The 20,000-nt window shown below is 45.2% G+C and overlaps 1 protein-coding gene across 1 annotated transcript in view; it reads right to left on the reverse strand.

The window, feature by feature from the left end:
- The window catches only part of LOC115114030 (zinc finger E-box-binding homeobox 1-like), a 171,945-nt gene that overhangs the window by 128,487 nt on the left and 23,458 nt on the right, over window positions 1-20,000 (reverse strand). The gene's annotated exons all lie outside the window — the stretch shown is intronic.

A 20,000-nucleotide genomic window follows, 5' to 3' on the forward strand; every position in this document is an offset into this window, starting at 1 on the left:
TGACCAGGCCTTATATACCACCCTGACAGTGACCAGGCCTTACATACCACCCTGAGAGTGACCAGGCCTTACATACCACCCTGAGAGTGACTAGGCATTATATACCACCCTGAGAGTGACCAGGCCTTATATACCACCCTGAGAGTGACCAGGCCTTACATACCACCCTGAGAGTGACCAGGCCTTACATACCACCCTGAGAGTGACTAGGCATTATATACCACCCTGAGAGTGACCAGGCCTTACATACCACCCTGAGAGTGACTAGGCATTATACACCACCCTGAGAGTGACCAGGCCTTACATACCACCCTACCTCTTCGTGTTCCCTTTACTCTCTAACTGGCTGACATTCTCTCTCTCTCTCACAGCAGTTTTATAGCAGCCCCCTGTTTACATTCCCCAGTAGCTGACTCACCTCAGGTGACTAACTGCATCACTGAACACACACACACTGTATCATCCCTTTCAAACACTCTCTCTCTCTCTCTCTCTCTCTCACACACACACTGTATCATCCCTTTCAAACACTCTCTCTCTCTCTCTCTCTCTCTCTCTGTCTCTCTCTGTCTCTCTCTCTCTCTCTCTCTCTGTCTCTCTCTGTCTCTCTCTGTCTCTCTCTGTCTCTCTCTGTCTCTCTCTCTCTCTCTCTCTCACTCTCTCTCTCTCTCTCTCTCTCTCTCTCTCTCCCTCTCTCACACACACACACAATCCTATTGCTCAAATCATACAGAAAGCAGCTAGTCACATGACAAGCTCCACTTCTCCCTGAGGACAACGCTACTCCACTGTCTAACAGACACCCATGCTGGGTCACACACACACACACACACACACACACACACACACACACATATTTTCTTTAGGCACCAAATGGAGAGAAAAAAACCCAGACTTAAACAGGGAAGGATTTAAGCTGAACTTCGTTGCAAAATGTTTTGCTATGTTTTGAAACTGTGTGCACCAATGAATATGACTCAGCTCTCTCCTATAGCCAACTAGCACTGAAACGCGTTGTCTGTCTAGTGGACTGAAAACATTAGGCCTAATTCTATGTGCTTATTAGGCCTATACTACAGTAGCTTGGCTGAACCACAAGGTGCACTGCAAGGCGTAGCCTATACCTACAAGCAGATGAAACTGTCCCAAATGGCACCCTAATCCCTATATAATAGAATACTACTAAAGCAGTGCACTATATAGGGAATAGGGTCCCATTTGGGACAAATATCGTGTGGCTCAGTTGGTAGAGCAGGGCACTTGCAAAGTCAGGGTTGTGGATTGGATTCCCACGGGGGAAAATGTATGTAAGTCGCTCTGGGTAAGAGCGTCTGCTAAATGACTCAAATCTAAGTCCATTAATAAAAGATCTCCTCCAACTCAAAGGGCCAATCGGGTTAGTTCAATAACACAGCATGTTACAATCAATTCAAATCTCAGGAATTAGCCCTTTCAATTCAATTGGTGAGTGTATTCTCCATCCCTATGTCTTAAAAGGGAACTTCAGAATACATTACATATTATAACGTTGGGAGAAGAGCAATACACAAATCATTACAACATTAGACTACAGCATTAGGCTTCAACATTAGGCTATAGCATTCCAATTTGTAAGTTGATCTGGATAAGAGCGTCTGCTAAATGACTTAAATGTAAATGTACACTATAGCATTACACTATAGCATTAGGCTTCAACATTAGACTACAGCATTAGGCTATAGCATTACACTATAGCATTAGGCTACAACATTAGACTACAGCATTAGGCTATAGCATTACACTATAGCATTAGGCTTCAACATTAGACTACAGCATTAGGCTATAGCATTACACTATAGCATTAGGCTACAACATTAGACTACAGCATTAGGCTATAGCATTACACTATAGCATTAGGCTTCAACATTAGACTACAGCATTAGGCTATAGCATTACACTATAGCATTAGGCTACAACATTAGACTACAGCATTAGGCTATAGCATTACACTATAGCATTAGGCTTCAACATTAGACTACAGCATTAGGCTATAGCATTACACTATAGCATTAGGCTTCAACATTAGACTACAGCATTCAGCTATAGCATTACACTATAGCATTAGGCTTCAACATTAGACTACAGCATTAGGCTATAGCATTACACTATAGCATTAGGCTACAACATTAGACTACAGCATTAGGCTATAGCATTACACTATAGCATTAGGCTACAACATTAGACTACAGCATTAGGCTATAGCATTACACTATAGCATTAGGCTTCAACATTAGACTACAGCATTAGGCTATAGCATTACACTATAGCATTAGGCTTCAACATTAGACTACAGCATTAGGCTATAGCATTACACTATAGCATTAGGCTTCAACATTAGACTACAGCATTAGGCTATAGCATTACACTATAGCATTAGGCTTCAACATTAGACTACAGCATTAGGCTATAGCATTACACTATAGCATTAGGCTTCAACATTAGACTACAGCATTAGGCTATAGCATTACACTATAGCATTAGGCTACAACATTAGACTACAGCATTAGGCTATAGCATTACACTATAGCATTAGGCTTCAACATTAGACTACAGCATTAGGCTATAGCATTACACTATAGCATTAGGCTTCAACATTAGACTACAGCATTAGGCTATAGCATTACACTATAGCATTAGGCTTCAACATTAGACTACAGCATTAGGCTATAGCATTAGACTATAGCATTAGGCTTCAACATTAGACTACAGCATTAGGCTATAGCATTACACTATAGCATTAGGCTACAACATTAGACTACAGCATTAGGCTATAGCATTACACTATAGCATTAGGCTACAACATTAGACTACAGCATTAGGCTATAGCATTACACTATAGCATTAGTCTTCAACATTAGACTACAGCATTAGGCTATAGCATTACACTATAGCATTAGGCTTCAACATTAGACTACAGCATTAGGCTATAGCATTACACTATAGCATTAGGCTACAACATTAGACTACAGCATTAGGCTATAGCATTACACTATAGCATTAGGCTTCAACATTAGACTACAGCATTAGGCTATAGCATTACACTATAGCATTAGGCTTCAACATTAGACTACAGCATTAGGCTATAGCATTACACTATAGCATTAGGCTTCAACATTAGACTACAGCATTAGGCTATAGCATTACACTATAGCATTAGGCTACAACATTAGACTACAGCATTAGGCTATAGCATTACACTATAGCATTAGGCTACAACATTAGACTACAGCATTAGGCTATAGCATTACACTATAGCATTAGTCTTCAACATTAGACTACAGCATTAGGCTATAGCATTACACTATAGCATTAGGCTTCAACATTAGACTACAGCATTAGGCTATAGCATTACACTATAGCATTAGGCTTCAACATTAGACTACAGCATTCGGCTATAGCATTACACTATAGCATTAGGCTACAACATTAGACTACAGCATTAGGCTATAGCATTACACTATAGCATTAGGCTTCAACATTAGACTACAGCATTAGGCTATAGCATTAGGCCACAATATTAGGCAACAGCATTAGACTATAGCATTAGGCTATAGCATTACACTATAGCATTAGGCTACAACATTAGGCTATAGCATTAGACTATAGCATTACACTATAGCATTAGGCTCCAACATTAGGCTATAGCATTAGGCTCCAACATTAGACTATAGCTTTAGGCTCCAACATTAGGCTATAGCATTAGACTATAGCATTAGGCTACAACATTAGACTATAGCATTAGGCTCCAACATTAGACTATAGCATTAGGCTCCAACGTTAGACTATAGCATTAGGCTCCAACATTAGACTATAGCATTAGGCTCCAACATTACACTATAGCATTAGGCTCCAACATTAGACTATAGCATTAGGCTCCAACATTAGACTATAGCATTAGGCTCCAACATTAGACTATAGCATTAGGCTCCAACATTAGACTATAGCATTAGGCTCCAACATTAGACTATAGCATTAGGCTCCAACATTACACTATAGCATTAGGCTCCAACATTAGACTATAGCATTAGGCTCCAACATTAGACTATAGCATTAGGCTCCAACATTAGACTATAGCTTTAGGCTCCAACATTAGGCTATAGCATTAGGCTCCAACATTAGACTATAGCATTAGACTATAGCATTAGGCTCCAACATTAGACTATAGCATTAGGCTACAGCATTAGACTATAGCATTAGGCTCCAACATTAGACTATAGCATTAGGCTCCAACATTAGACTATAGCATTAGGCTCCAACATTAGACTATAGCATTAGGCTCCAACATTAGACTATAGCATTAGGCTCCAACATTAGGCTATGTGGTACGCTAAGTGGGATTTTATAGAAGTTTATGAATGTCAGAAATGCACTTGTATTCAACAGCAACTGAAAAGAATGCTGTTTCCACCTACACTCACTGTAAGGGCACAGTAATACTTTTTGGCCCACTTCTAAGTAAATAGGCTGCAGCCCGACAGAGGGAGTGTAGTTGTGTAAAGTAGAGCCCAGGACTCTGGGCAAAAGTAGTGCACTACATAGGGAATAGGGTGCCATTTGGAACACATCCAAGCTGTAAGTGCACAGTTGTAAGGTGCAGCCAGGCCTAGTAGTGTAAAATCAGGGTCTGTAACGGCAACCTAGCAGAGAGCATGAGACACTAATCACTCCTAAAGAGGTCGTAAAGGTCACCAGAGAGGCATTGACTAGGAACAGCCACAGAGTGTGGAGAAAGAGGCCACTGTGTAGGTGGGGAGAGGTGTGGAGCTGCCATTGCAACTCATTAGAAACAGACTCCTGGAAGGAGTAGATAGCATGGCAAAAAAAATATTAAATGCATCTTAAATGACACTCTATTCCCTATAGAGTGCAATACTTTTGACCAGTTCCCATAGAGTGGCATCTGAGAGGCAACCACAGCTTTCTGTAGCTTTCTAGTCCACATGCATGAACGTTCCTAATTCCATTCATAGAACCCTTTCCATTCCATTTCGGCCTATTCTAAACTGTGCAGGTGCAGCCTCTGTGGAGCCTGAATATAGCCTATGCCTACACTGCGGTTATATATACTGTGGCTAATTTCAGCATGAACTAAACTGGACCTACTTGATTGTCGACACATACTGAGCCATTGTTCAGACACCTACAGTACCTACCAGGCCGTGCAATAAACAAGGAGTGCGTTGCCACGGCAACCCCTGACCGCTTCCTGCTGCGCTTCTTAGGATGAGGTGCCGCTTGTTTAGTGCACCTGCCGCACGACTGACCCCGTTTTAGCACATCAGACAGCCAATCAGTGAGTCAGACGAGGGAGCTCGTTATTGGCCATTGTCTAAAAACAATAGTAACATTACATGTTTGAATGCTACTCAAGACGAGATATCAAATGAAAAGCTCATCAAAAGCCATCATGCTGAACCCTAATGATGGAAACTATGCCTGTGCAGCGACGCTACCGTAAACACCTGGCGTGAGAATTGTACTACGATAGCAACAAACACAGCCTGGAAACTCCACTAGACTTTCATTTTACATTTTATTATTGACCCGTCGTCAGAGGACAAAAATATTTATTTTTTCTTACTTACTTACATTCTACACATATGGGACCTTTTTTTTTACACAGTAGTTACTGTACATAGCTAAATATAGTACTTTCAGTCATAACATTTATAATATGTCTACTTCACCATCAGTATGTCTACTTCACCATCAGTATGTCTACTTCACCATCAGTATGTCTACTTCACCATCAGTATGTCTACTTCACCATCAGTATGTCTACTTCACCATCAGTATGTCTACTTCACCCATCAGTATGTCTACTTCACCATCAGTATGTCTACTTCACCATCAGTATGTCTACTTCACCATCAGTATGTCTACTTCACCATCAGTATGTCTACTTCACCATCAGTATGTCTACTTCACCATCAGTATGTCTACTTCACCATCAGTATGTCTACTTCACCATCAGTATGTCTACTTCACCATCAGTATGTCTACTTCACCATCAGTATGTCTACTTCACCATCAGTATGTCTACTTCACCATCAGTATGTCTACTTCACCATCAGTATGTCTACTTCACCATCAGTATGTCTACTTCACCATCAGTATGTCTACTTCACCATCAGTATGTCTACTTCACCATCAGTATGTCTATCTTCACCATCAGTATGTCTACTTCACCATCAGTATGTCTACTTCACCATCAGTATGTCTACTTCACCATCAGTATGTCTACTTCACCATCAGTATGTCTACTTCACCATCAGTATGTCTACTTCACCATCAGTATGTCTACTTCACCATCAGTATGTCTACTTCACCATCAGTATGTCTACTTCACCATCAGTATGTCTACTTCACCATCAGTATGTCTACTTCACCATCAGTATGTCTCTTCACCATCAGTATGTCTACTTCACCATCAGTATGTCTACTTCACCATCAGTATGTCTCACCACTTCACCATCAGTATGTCTACTTCACCATCAGTATGTCTACTTCACCATCAGTATGTCTATCTTCACCATCAGTATGTCTACTTCACCATCAGTATGTCTACTTCACCATCAGTATGTCTACTTCACCATCAGTATGTCTACTTCACCATCAGTCTACTTCACCATCAGTATGTCTACTTCACCATCAGTATGTCTTATCAGTATGTCTACTTCACCATCAGTATGTCTACTTCACCATCAGTATGTCTACTTCACCATCAGTATGTCTACTTCACCATCAGTATGTCTACTTCACCATCAGTATGTCTTCACCATCAGTATGTCTACTTCACCATCAGTATGTCTACTTCACCATCAGTATGTCTACTTCACCATCAGTATGTCTACTTCACCATCAGTATGTCTACTTCATCAGTATGTCTACTTCACCATCAGTATGTCTACTTCACCATCAGTATGTCTACTTCACCATCAGTATGTCTACTTCACCATCAGTATGTCTACTTCACCATCAGTATGTCTACTTCACCATCAGTATGTCTACTTCACCATCAGTATGTCTACTTCACCATCAGTATGTCTACTTCACCATCAGTATGTCTACCACCATCAGTATGTCTACTTCACCATCAGTATGTCTACTTCACCATCAGTATGTCTACTTCACCATCAGTATGTCTACTTCACCATCAGTATGTCTACTTCACCATCAGTATGTCTACTTCACCATCAGTATGTCTACTTCACCATCAGTATGTCTACTTCACCATCAGTATGTCTACTTCACCATCAGTATGTCTACTTCACCATCAGTATGTCTACTTCACCATCAGTATGTCTACTTCACCATCAGTATGTCTACTTCACCATCACCATCAGTATGTCTACTTCACCATCAGTATGTCTTCACCATCAGTATGTCTACTTCACCATCATGTATGTCTACTTCACCATCAGTATGTCTACTTCACCATCAGTATGTCTACTTCACCATCAGTATGTCTACTTCACCATCAGTATGTCTACTTCACCATCAGTATGTCTACTTCACCATCAGTATGTCTACTTCACCATCAGTATGTACTTCACCATCAGTATGTCTACTTCACCATCAGTATGTCTACTTCACCATCAGTATGTCTACTTCACCATCAGTCTACTTCACCATATGTCTACTTCACCATCAGTATGTCTACTTCACCATCAGTATGTCACTTCACCATCAGTATGTCTACTTCACCATCAGTATGTCTACTTCACCCATCAGTATGTCTATCAGTAACTTCACCATCAGTATGTCTACTTCACCATCAGTATGTCTACTTCACCATCAGTATGTCTACTTCACCATCAGTATGTCTACTTCAATCAGTATTCCTTCACCATCAGTACTACCATCAGTATGTCTACTTCCCATCAGTATGTCTACTTCACCATCAGTATGTTTACTTTTATGTCTCTTCACTATCAGTTGTCTACTTCACCATCAGTATGTCTACTTCACCATCAGTATGTCTTTCACCATCATCATCTGTACATCCATCAGTACTCCAGTGTTAATTGTCTACTTAATCAGTATGTCTACTTACCATTATTTCACCATTATGGCCTACTTTATTGCCTTCACCTCCCTAATCTTACTACATTTGCACACACTCTCTATGCACATAGATTCTTCATATTGTGTTATTGACTGCCTATTTATTGCCTTTGTTTATTTCATGTGTAACTCTGTGTTGTTGTTTGTGTCGCACTGCTTTGCTTTATCTTGGCCAGGTCGCAGTTGTAAATGGGAACTTGTTCTCAACTGGCCTACCTGGTTAAATAAAGGTGATCTTGCCTACCTGGTTAAATAAAGGTGATCTGGCCTACCTGGTTAAATAAAGGTGATCTGGCCTACCTGGTTAAATAAAGGTGATCTGGCCTACCTGGTTAAATAAAGGTGAAAGGATCAAATGTATAAAAGAAAAAATCAATAACAGGAAACCACACCCCTAGTTTATGAATAGCAGGAAACCACACCCCTAGTTTATGAATAACAGGAAACCACACCCCTAGTTTATGAATAGCAGGAAACCACACCCCTAGTTTATGAATAGCAGAAAACCACACCCCTAGTTTATGAATAGCAGGAAACCACACCCCTAGTTTATGAATAGCAGGAAACCACACCCCTAGTTTATGAATAGCAGGAAACCACACCCCTAGTTTATGAATAGCAGGAAACCACACCCCTAGTTTATGAATAGCAGGAAACCACACCCCTAGTTTATGAATAGCAGGAAACCACACCCCTAGTTTATGAATAGTAGGAAACTACACCCCTAGTTTATGAATAGCAGGAAACTACACCCCTAGTTTATGAATAGCAGGAAACCACACCCCTAGTTTATGAATAGCAGGAAACCACACCCCTAGTTTATGAATAGCAGGAAACCACACCCCTAGTTTATGAATAGCAGGAAACCACACCCCTAGTTTATGAATAGCAGGAAACCACACCCCTAGTTTATGAATAGCAGGAAACCACACCCCTAGTTTATGAATAGTAGGAAACTACACCCCTAGTTTATGAATAGCAGGAAACCACACCCCTAGTTTATGAATAGCAGGAAACCACACCCCTAGTTTATGAATAGCAGGAAACCACACCCCTAGTTTATGAATAGCAGGAAACTACACCACTAGCTTGTCAATAATAATCATCTGTGTTTGTGATACATCATACAGGCACACAGCAGGTATGCCTAAGCACGACACACTGATGATGATTTGATAATGATGTACTGTGCTACACCGCACCCTTCCATTCCTCTGGCTGCTTCTCTCTCAAAACCCATGTCACACTCACACCGAGCAGCCCACTTCACATGTGAAGAGCCTGTGAAGATGGACAAGAGCAACCACATCACCACAAATGAAACGAGGTAGAAATAGAGTTGAGTTGTGTGATTGTGATTCTGCCAGGGGGTGGGATGGGAGAACAGGGTGCTGTTTCTGTCGTCTCAGTCTGTAGACCTGGGGAGGATTGTACATTCCACGACTCTCTCTGTGTAGTGTGTAGCTCTTTGCTAGCCTAAACGCTCAGCGCCCTGGTTTTGGTCTGCGCTGAGCGTCAACATTCTGAGTAAACAAGAAATGAGTTTCATAACTAGTGTAAACTAAGGCTAGGCTACTTCCCCGTACCCTGTAGTCTGCAGCCTGGACATGGAGAAGGAACAGAGAATGCCAAGCAGAGAGACATGGTTCTTTTGGCATACCTCAAACCGGGGATCAAACCCCCCAGCCTTCTGATGTCAGGGTGGACACTCTAACTGCCAGGCCACTGAGTTGGTCAGTGTTATAACTGCAGATCTAATATGCTGGTCGGTCGCATGTCGGGAACCAACGTGTGTTTTTCTAGAAGGACCCGTCCCTTTTCTTTGCCTCTCTCTTTATTTTTTAAATATCTTTTTTACCTTTATTTTACTAGGCAAGTCAGTTTAGAACAAATTCTTATTTTCAATGACGGCCTAGGAACAGTGGGTTAACTGCCTGTTCGGGGCAGAACGACAGATTTGTACCTTGTCAGCTCGGGGGTTTTGAACTTGCAACCTTTCGGTTACTAGTCCAACGCTCTAACCACTAGGCTACCCTGCCGCCCCAGGGTCCGTGCTTACCATGTCCAGATTCAACAGGCTTCTTCACACCTATATCAGATGACTCATTCACACACACATGGCTGTGATTTGGGCCCAGCAGGCAGGGTGGAAGAGAGTCCACATTCATTGGACTTGTATTATAGAGGACTGAGGGCTCCGACTCACCAGCCAGCCCATTATCTATCTGTCTGGTAGCTGGCGGTGTCACAGCTGCTGCCACACCGAGCGCAACGGACAGAACACTGGCACCCGGCCCTGCTGGCACTGAGACCAGGCTTGCTTCACAAATAGCACCCTATATTTCCTATGCAGTACACTATTTAAGGAATAGGGTGCCATTTGGGACACATGCCAGGGTAGAGATCTGTAATCTCTCAATGTGGAGATCATCCTACTACACACGTCTGGTCTGGGTTAACGCTAGGCAAGGCTAGCTGAGTGTGAATGGCTAGGACACCACAGTCTGTGGGATGGGACGGCTAGGACACCACAGTCTGTGGGATGGGATGGCTAGGACACCACAAGCTCTGGGATGGGACGGCTAGGACACCACAAGCTCTGGGATGGGACGGCTAGGACACCACAGTCTGTGGGATGGGACGGCTAAGACACCACAAGCTCTGGGATGGGACGGCTAAGACACCACAAGCTCTGGGATGGGACGGCTAAGACACCACAAGCTCTGGGATGGGACGGCTAAGACACCACAAGCTCTGGGATGGGACGGCTAGGACACCACAAGCTCTGGGATGGGACGGCTAAGACACCACAAGCTGTGGGATGGGACGGCTAGGACACCACAGTCTGTGGGATGGGACGGCTAGGACACCACAGTCTGTGGGATGGGACGGCTAGGACACCACAGTCTGTGGGATGGGACGGCTAGGACACCACAGTCTGTGGGATGGGACGGCTAAGACACCACAAGCTGTGGGATGGGACGGCTAGGACACCACAAGCTGTGGGATGGGACGGCTAGGACACCACAAGCTGTGGGATGGGACGGCTAGGACACCACAGTCTGTGGGATGGGACGGCTAGGACACCACAGTCTGTGGGATGGGACGGCTAGGACACCACAAGCTGAGGGATGGGACGGCTAGGACACCACAAGCTCTGGGATGGGACGGCTAGGACACCACAGTCTGTGGGATGGGACGGCTAGGACACCACAGTCTGTGGGATGGGACGGCTAGGACACCACAGTCTGTGGGATGGGACGGCTAGGACACCACAGTCTGTGGGATGGGACGGCTAGGACACCACAAGCTGTGGGATGGGACGGCTAGGACACCACAAGCTGTGGGATGGGACGGCTAGGACACCACAAGCTGTGGGATGGGACGGCTAGGACACCACAGTCTGTGGGATGGGACGGCTAGGACACCACAGTCTGTGGGATGGGACGGCTAGGACACCACAAGCTGAGGGATGGGACGGCTAGGACACCACAAGCTCTGGGATGGGACGGCTAAGACACCACAAGCTCTGGGATGGGACGGCTAGGACACCACAGTCTGTGGGATGGGACGGCTAGGACACCACAAGCTGTGGGATGGGACGGCTAGGACACCACAAGCTGTGGGATGGGACGGCTAGGACACCACAAGCTGAGGGATGGGACGGCTAGGACACCACAAGCTCTGGGATGGGACGGCTAAGACACCACAAGCTCTGGGATGGGACGGCTAGGACACCACAGTCTGTGGGATGGGACGGCTAGGACACCACAGTCTGTGGGATGGGACGGCTAAGACACCACAAGCTCTGGGATGGGACGGCTAGGACACCACAAGCTGAGGGATGGGACGGCTAGGACACCACAGTCTGTGGGATGGGACGGCTAGGACACCACAAGCTCTGGGATGGGACGGCTAGGACACCACAAGCTCTGGGATGGGACGGCTAGGACACCACAGTCTGTGGGATGGGACGGCTAAGACACCACAAGCTCTGGGATGGGACGGCTAGGACACCACAAGCTGAGGGATGGGACGGCTAGGACACCACAGTCTGTGGGATGGGACGGCTAGGACACCACAGTCTGTGGGATGGGACGGCTAGGACACCACAGTCTGTGGGATGGGACGGCTAGGACACCACAGTCTGTGGGATGGGACAGCTAGGACACCACAAGCTGAGGGATGGGACGGCTAGGACACCACAAGCTGTGGGATGGGACGGCTAGGACACCACAAGCTGAGGGATGGGACGGCTAGGACACCACAAGCTGTGGGATGGGACGGCTAGGACACCACAGTCTGTGGGATGGGACGGCTAGGACACCACAAGCTCTGGGATGGGACGGCTAGGACACCACAAGCTCTGGGATGGGACGGCTAGGACACCACAAGCTGGCGGCGAGTCACTGGAGTTCATGTTTGAGTGGCACGGACCCAGAATGTGTCCTAAATAACACCCTATTCTCTATAGCGCACCACTTTTGATGAGAGCCCTATGGGCCATGGTCAAAAGTAGTGCACTTGAAAGGGCATATGGTGCCATTTGGCAAAGACCAAGAGAGGAGAAAGCCTGACCATATGCTAGTGCTGTTAGATTAGTAGCTTGACTGAACCACTGGGGAGGACAGGGACTGGGGAGGAGGCAGGGACTGGGGAAGAGGCAGGGACTGGGGAAGGCATGGATTTGAGAGGAAACAGGGACTGGACTGGGAAGGAGGCACGGATTGAACTGGGGAAGGCAGGTATTGGGGATGAAGCAGGGACTGGGGAGGAGGCAGAGCACAGCTGACTGGGGAGGAGGCAGAGCACAGCTGACTGGGAAGGAGGCAGAGCACAGCTGACTGGGAAGGAGACAGAGCACAGCTGACTGGGAAGGAGACAGAGCACAGCTGACTGGGAAGGAGGCAGAGCACAGCTGACTGGGGAGGAGGCAGAGCACAGCTGACTGGGAAGGAGGCAGAGCACAGCTGACTGGGAAGGAGGCAGAGCACAGCTGACAGAGCACAGCTGACTGGGAAGGAGGCAGAGCACAGCTGACAGAGCACAGCTGACTGGGAAGGAGGCAGAGCACAGCTGACAGAGCACAGCTGACTGGGAAGGAGGCAGAGCACAGCTGACAGAGCACAGCTGACTGGGAAGGAGGCAGAGCACAGCTGACTGAGCACAGCTACAGACAGAATGCCACCTTGTCCTGGTGTAAAGGCAACAGACACGTGTCCAAGAAGGATGGAGATTAAATCAAAACAAGATCTTTCTTCAATATGTTTCATCAAACAGTGCTTGTGCATTCAAGACTGCAGTTTAAAATCAAATCCCCTTACAACACAATCTAATTACGAACGTGAATTTGACTTAAAATATACTATGATAAATACAGTACCATAACCTAAATATAATGTTATCATGGAACATCAAAGTGTTACATTTTGTGGGAGGATAAAAATGCTATTGTAGTTTTTGAAGTTTTTGTATTCTACTACACGGAGAACTGTATGTATGTACAGTTGAAGTCGGACGTTTACATACACTTAGGATGGAGTCATTATAACTCGTTTTTCAACCATTCCACAAATGTCTTGTTAACAAACTATAGTTTTGGCAACTTTGTTGCTTGACACAAGTCATTTTTCCAACAATTGTTTACAGACAGATGATTTCACTTATAATTCACTGTATCACAATTCCAGTGGGTCAGAAGTTTACATACACTAAGTTGACTGTGCCTTTAAACCACTTGGAAAATTCCAGAAAATGATGTCATGCTTTAGAAGCTTCTGATAGGCTATATGACATCATTTGAGTCAATTGGAGGTGTACCTGTGGATGTATTTCAAGGCCTACCTTCAAACTCAGTGCCTCTTTGCTTGACATCATGGGAAAATCAAAAGAAATCAGCCAATCAGCCAAAAGAAATCAGCCAAATAATTGTAGGCCTCCACAAGTCTGGTTCATCCTTGGGAGCAATTTCCAAGCGCCTGAAGGTGCCACGTTCACCTGTACAAACAATAGTACGCAAGTATAAACACCATGGGACCACGCCACCATCATACAGCTCAGGAAGGAGACGCGTTCTGTCTCCTAGAGATGAACGTACTTTGGTGCGAAAAGTGCAAATCAATCCCAGAACAACAGCAAAGGACCTTGTGAAGATGCTGGAGGAAACAGATACAAAAGTATCAATATCCACAGTAAAACGAGTCCTATATCAACATAACCTGAAAGGCCGCTCAGCAATGAAGAAGCCATTGCTCCAAAACCGCCATTAAAAAGCCAGACTACGGTTTGCAACTGCACATGGGGACAAAGATCGTACTTTTGGAGAAATGCCCTCTGATCTGATGACACAAAAATGGAACTGTTTGGCCATAATGACCATCGTTATGTTTGGAGGAAAAAGGGGGAGGCTTGCAACCCGAAGAACACCATCCCAACCCGTGAAGCACGGGGGTGGCAGCATCATGTTGTTGGGGGTGCTTTGCTGCAGGAGGGACTGGTGCCCTTCACAAAATAGATGGCATTACGAGGAAGTGAAATTATGTGGGTATATTGGAGCAAAATCTCAAGACATCAGTCAGGAAGTTAAAGCTTGGTCGCAAATGAGTCTTCCAAATGGACAATGACCCCAAGCATACTTCCAAAGTTGTGGCAAAATGTCTTAAGGACAACAAAGTCAAGGTATTGGAGTGGCCATCACAAAGCCCTGACCTCAATCCCATTGAAAATTTGTGGGCAGAACTGAAAAAGTGTGTGCGAGCAAGGAGGCCTACAAACCTGACTCGGTTACACCAGCTCTGTCAGGAGGAATGGGCCAAAATTCAACCAACTTATTGTGGGAAGCTTGTGGAAGGCTACCTGAAACATTTGACCCAAGTTAAAAAATGTAAAGGCAATGCTACTAGATACTAATTGAGTGTATGTAAACTCTGACCCACTGGGAATGTGATGAAAGAAATAAAAGCTGAAATAAATCATTCTCTCTACTATTAATCTCACATTTCACATTCTTAAAATAAAGTGGTGATCCTAACTGACCTAAGACAGGGAATTTTTACGAGGATTAAATGTCAGGAATTGTGAAAAACTGAGTTTAAATGTATTTGGCTAAGGTGTATGTAAACTTCTGGCTTCAACTGTATGTATGTATGTATGTATGTATGTATGTATGTATGTATGTATGTATGTATGTATGTATGTATGTATGTATGTATGTATGTATGTATGTATGTATGTATGTATGTATGTATGTATGTATGTATGTATGTATGTATGTAAGTAAATGTATGTACGTACATACATACAATCTGCTATCTCCAAAAGACAGGCAGTTTGTTTCCCTGTATTGTGCACTACTTTTGACCAGGGCTCTGATCCAAAGTAGTGCACTACATACGGCCTAGGGGGCCATTTGGGTGGCACCCCTCTAGTCACACAATGCAGAGTGGGGGGAGAAGGAAGGAAACGCTAGGATGGGCAGGAACCACTGAATGCAGTTGAGCAAAAATGTCAGACGCATTCAGGGCACCGTGGTCTGAAATGTCACCCAGATGAGGAGGCAGGCGAGAGGCTAAGCTGAGAGGGGAGATACGGAGGGAGGTGTGTGTGTGCAGGGGAGAATGCCACACACATACAGAAATGCAATGAATGACAAACACCATGCAGATAGCTGCTTTCGAAGAGAATGAGCACTGGGCTTACATTTACAGTACACGCACACACACACACACACACACACACACACACACACACACACACACACACACACACACACACACACACACACACACACACACACAGTGAACTAACATTCACACACACACACACACACACACACAGTGAACTAACATTCACAAAGGGAAACCGAATTGCAATTGCAAACAAAACACAAAATGCTCTTCTAAAAAAATACTGTAAACTTGCAGTTTACTTAAGAGTCGTAGTCGTTTGTCTCTGTACCTACGAGTCGTAGTCGTTTGTCTCTGTGCCTACGAGTCGTAGTCGTTTGTCTCTGTGCCTACGAGTCGTAGTCGTTTGTCTCTGTGCCTACGAGTCGTAGTCGTTTGTCTCTGTGCCTACGAGTCGTAGTCGTTTGTCTCTGTACCTACGAGTCGTAGTCGTTTGTCTCTGTACTTAAGAGTCGTAGTCGTTTGTCTCTGTACCTACGAGTCGTAGTCGTTTGTCTCTGTACCTACGAGTCGTAGTCGTTTGTCTCTGTGCCTACGAGTCGTAGTCGTTTGTCTCTGTACCTACGAGTCGTAGTCGTTTGTCTCTGTACCTAGTCGAGTCGTAGTCGTTTGTCTCTGTGCCTACGAGTCGTAGTCGTTTGTCTCTGTACCTCACGAGTCGTAGTCGTTTGTCTCTGTGCCTACGAGTCGTAGTCGTTTGTCTCTGTACCTACGAGTCGTAGTCGTTTGTCTCTGTGCCTACGAGTCGTAGTCGTTTGTCTCTGTACCTACGAGTCGTAGTCGTTTGTCTCTGTGCCTACGAGTCGTAGTCGTTTGTCTCTGTGCCTACGAGTCGTAGTCGTTTGTCTCTGTGCCTACGAGTCGTAGTCGTTTGTCTCTGTACCTACGAGTCGTAGTCGTTTGTCTCTGTACCTACGAGTCGTAGTCGTTTGTCTCTGTACCTACGAGTCGTAGTCGTTTGTCTCTGTACCTACGAGTCGTAGTCGTTTGTCTCTGTGCCTACGAGTCGTAGTCGTTTGTCTCTGTACCTACGAGTCGTAGTCGTTTGTCTCTGTGCCTACGAGTCGTAGTCGTTTGTCTCTGTGCCTACGAGTCGTAGTCGTTTGTCTCTGTGCCTACGAGTCGTAGTCGTTTGTCTCTGTGCCTACGAGTCGTAGTCGTTTGTCTCTGTGCCTACGAGTCGTAGTCGTTTGTCTCTGTGCCTACGAGTCGTAGTCGTTTGTCTCTGTGCCTACGAGTCGTAGTCGTTTGTCTCTGTGCCTACGAGTCGTAGTCGTTTGTCTCTGTGCCTACGAGTCGTAGTCGTTTGTCTCTGTGCCTACGAGTCGTAGTCGTTTGTCTCTGTGCCTACGAGTCGTAGTCGTTTGTCTCTGTGCCTACGAGTCGTAGTCGTTTGTCTCTGTGCCTACGAGTCGTAGTCGTTTGTCTCTGTGCCTACGAGTCGTAGTCGTTTGTCTCTGTGCCTACGAGTCGTCTCTAGTCGTTTGTCTCTGTGCCTACGAGTCGTAGTCGTTTGTCTCTGTACCTACGAGTCGTAGTCGTTTGTCTCTGTACCTACGAGTCGTAAGTCGTTTGTCTCTGTACCTACGAGTCGTAGTCGTTTGTCTCTGTACCTACGAGTCGTAGTCGTTTGTCTCTGTGCCTACGAGTCGTAGTCGTTTGTCTCTGTGCCTACGAGTCGTAGTCGTTTGTCTCTGTGCCTACGAGTCGTAGTCGTTTGTCTCTGTACCTACGAGTCGTAGTCGTTTGTCTCTGTGCCTACAGTCGTAGTCGTTTGTCTCTGTACCTACGAGTCGTAGTCGTTTGTCTCTGTGCCTACGAGTCGTAGTCGTTTGTCTCTGTGCCTACGAGTCGTAGTCGTTTGTCTCTGTGCCTACGAGTCGTAGTCGTTTGTCTCTGTGCCTACGAGTCGTAGTCGTTTGTCTCTGTACCTACGAGTCGTAGTCGTTTGTCTCTGTGCCTACGAGTCGTAGTCGTTTGTCTCTGTGCCTACGAGTCGTAGTCGTTTGTCTCTGTGCCTACGAGTCGTAGTCGTTTGTCTCTGTGCCTACGAGTCGTAGTCGTTTGTCTCTGTGCCTACGAGTCGTAGTCGTTTGTCTCTGTGCCTACGAGTCGTAGTCGTTTGTCTCTGTGCCTACGAGTCGTAGTCGTTTGTCTCTGTACCTACGAGTCGTAGTCGTTTGTCTCTGTGCCTACGAGTCGTAGTCGTTTGTCTCTGTGCCTACAAGTCGTAGTCGTTTGTGCCTATATAGTAACCTTACCCCTATACATATCTACCTCTATCACTCCAGTATCTCTGTCTCCTTACCCCTATACATATCTACCTCTATCACTCCAGTATCCCTGTCACCTTACCCCTATACATATCTACCTCCATCACTCCAGTATCCCTGTCACCTTACCCCTATACATATCTACCTCCATCACTCCAGTATCCCTGTCACCTTACCCCTATACATATCTACCTCCATCACTCCAGTGTCCCTGTCTCCTTACCCCTATACATATCTACCTCCATCACTCCAGTATCCCTGTCACCTTACCCCTATACATATCTACCTCCATCACTCCAGTATCCCTGTCACCTTACCCCTATACATATCTACCTCCATCACTCCAGTATCCCTGTCACCTTACCCCTATACATATCTACCTCTATCACTCCAGTGTCCCTGTCACCTTACCCCTATACATATCTACCTCCATCACTCCAGTATCCCTGTCACCTTACCCCTATACATATCTACCTCCATCACTCCAGTATCCCTGTCACCTTACCCCTATATATATCTACCTCTATCACTCCAGTATCTCTGTCTCCTTACCCCTATACATATCTACCTCTATCACTCCAGTATCTCTGTCTCCTTACCCCTATACATATCTACCTCTATCACTCCAGTATCTCTGTCTCCTTACCCCTATACATATCTACCTCTATCACTCCAGTATTTCTGGCTCCTTACCCCTATACATATCTACCTCCATCACTGCAGCATCCCTGTACATTGTAAATATGGGACTGGAACTGACCCTCTATATAGTATGCTACTGGAACTGACCCTCTATATAATACGCTAACTCACTTTATCGGGTTCTAATTATTTCTTATTTTTTTATTTCTCTACTTTTTGTTGTTGTACCTTGCTATTTTTAGTATTATATTGCAATGTAGGGTTTTGAGTTGGCAAGAAAGGCATTTCACTGTACTTGTATATGTGACATTAACGTGAAACTTGAAACTGAAACTATTGTGTGGTGACTGAGAGACAGATATTCATGGGAAATCTCTGTACCCACTACCCAGGCACTATCACATCAGGTTAGGTTTAGTTCTGTACCCACTACCCAGGCACTATCACATCAGGTTAGGGTTAGCTCTGTACCCACTACCCAGGCACTATCACATCAGGTTAGGGTTAGCTCTGTACCCACTAACCAGGCACTATCACATCAGGTTAGGGTTAGGTCTGTACACACTACCCAGGCACTATCACATCAGGTTAGGTTTAGTTCTGTACCCACTACCCAGGCACTATCACATCAGGTTAGGGTTAGCTCTGTACCCACTACCCAGGCACTATCACATCAGGTTAGGGTTAGCTCTGTACCCACTAACCAGGCACTATCACATCAGGTTAGGGTTAGCTCTGTACACACTACCCAGGCACTTTCACATCAGGTTAGGGTTAGGTCTGTACACACTACCCAGGCACTATCACATCAGGTTAGAGTTAGCTCTGTACCCACTACCCAGGCACTATCACATCAGGTTAGGGTTAGCTCTGTACACACTACCCAGGCACTATCACATCAGGTTAGGGTTAGGTCTGTACACACTACCCAGGCACTATCACATGTCTCACTGTCTCAGCCTCCAGTATTTATGCTGCATTAGTTTATGTGTCGGGGGGCTAGGGTCAGTTTGTTATATCTGGAGTACTTCTCCTGTCCTATTCGGTGTCCTGTGTGAATCTAAGTGTGCGTTCTCTAATTCTCTCCTTCTCTCTTTCTTTCTCTCTCTCGGAGGACCTGAGCCCTAGGACCATGTCCCAGGACTACCTGACATGATGACTCCTTGCTGTCCCCAGTCCACCTGGCCATGCTGCTGCTCCAGTTTCAACTGTTCTGCCTTACTATTATTCAACCATGCTGGTCATTTATGAACATTTGAACATCTTGGCCACGTTCTGTTATAATCTCCACCCG

Source organism: Oncorhynchus nerka, linkage group LG9b (genome assembly GCF_034236695.1).
Source record: "Oncorhynchus nerka isolate Pitt River linkage group LG9b, Oner_Uvic_2.0, whole genome shotgun sequence".
NCBI classification, from domain to species: Eukaryota; Metazoa; Chordata; class Actinopteri; order Salmoniformes; family Salmonidae; genus Oncorhynchus; species Oncorhynchus nerka.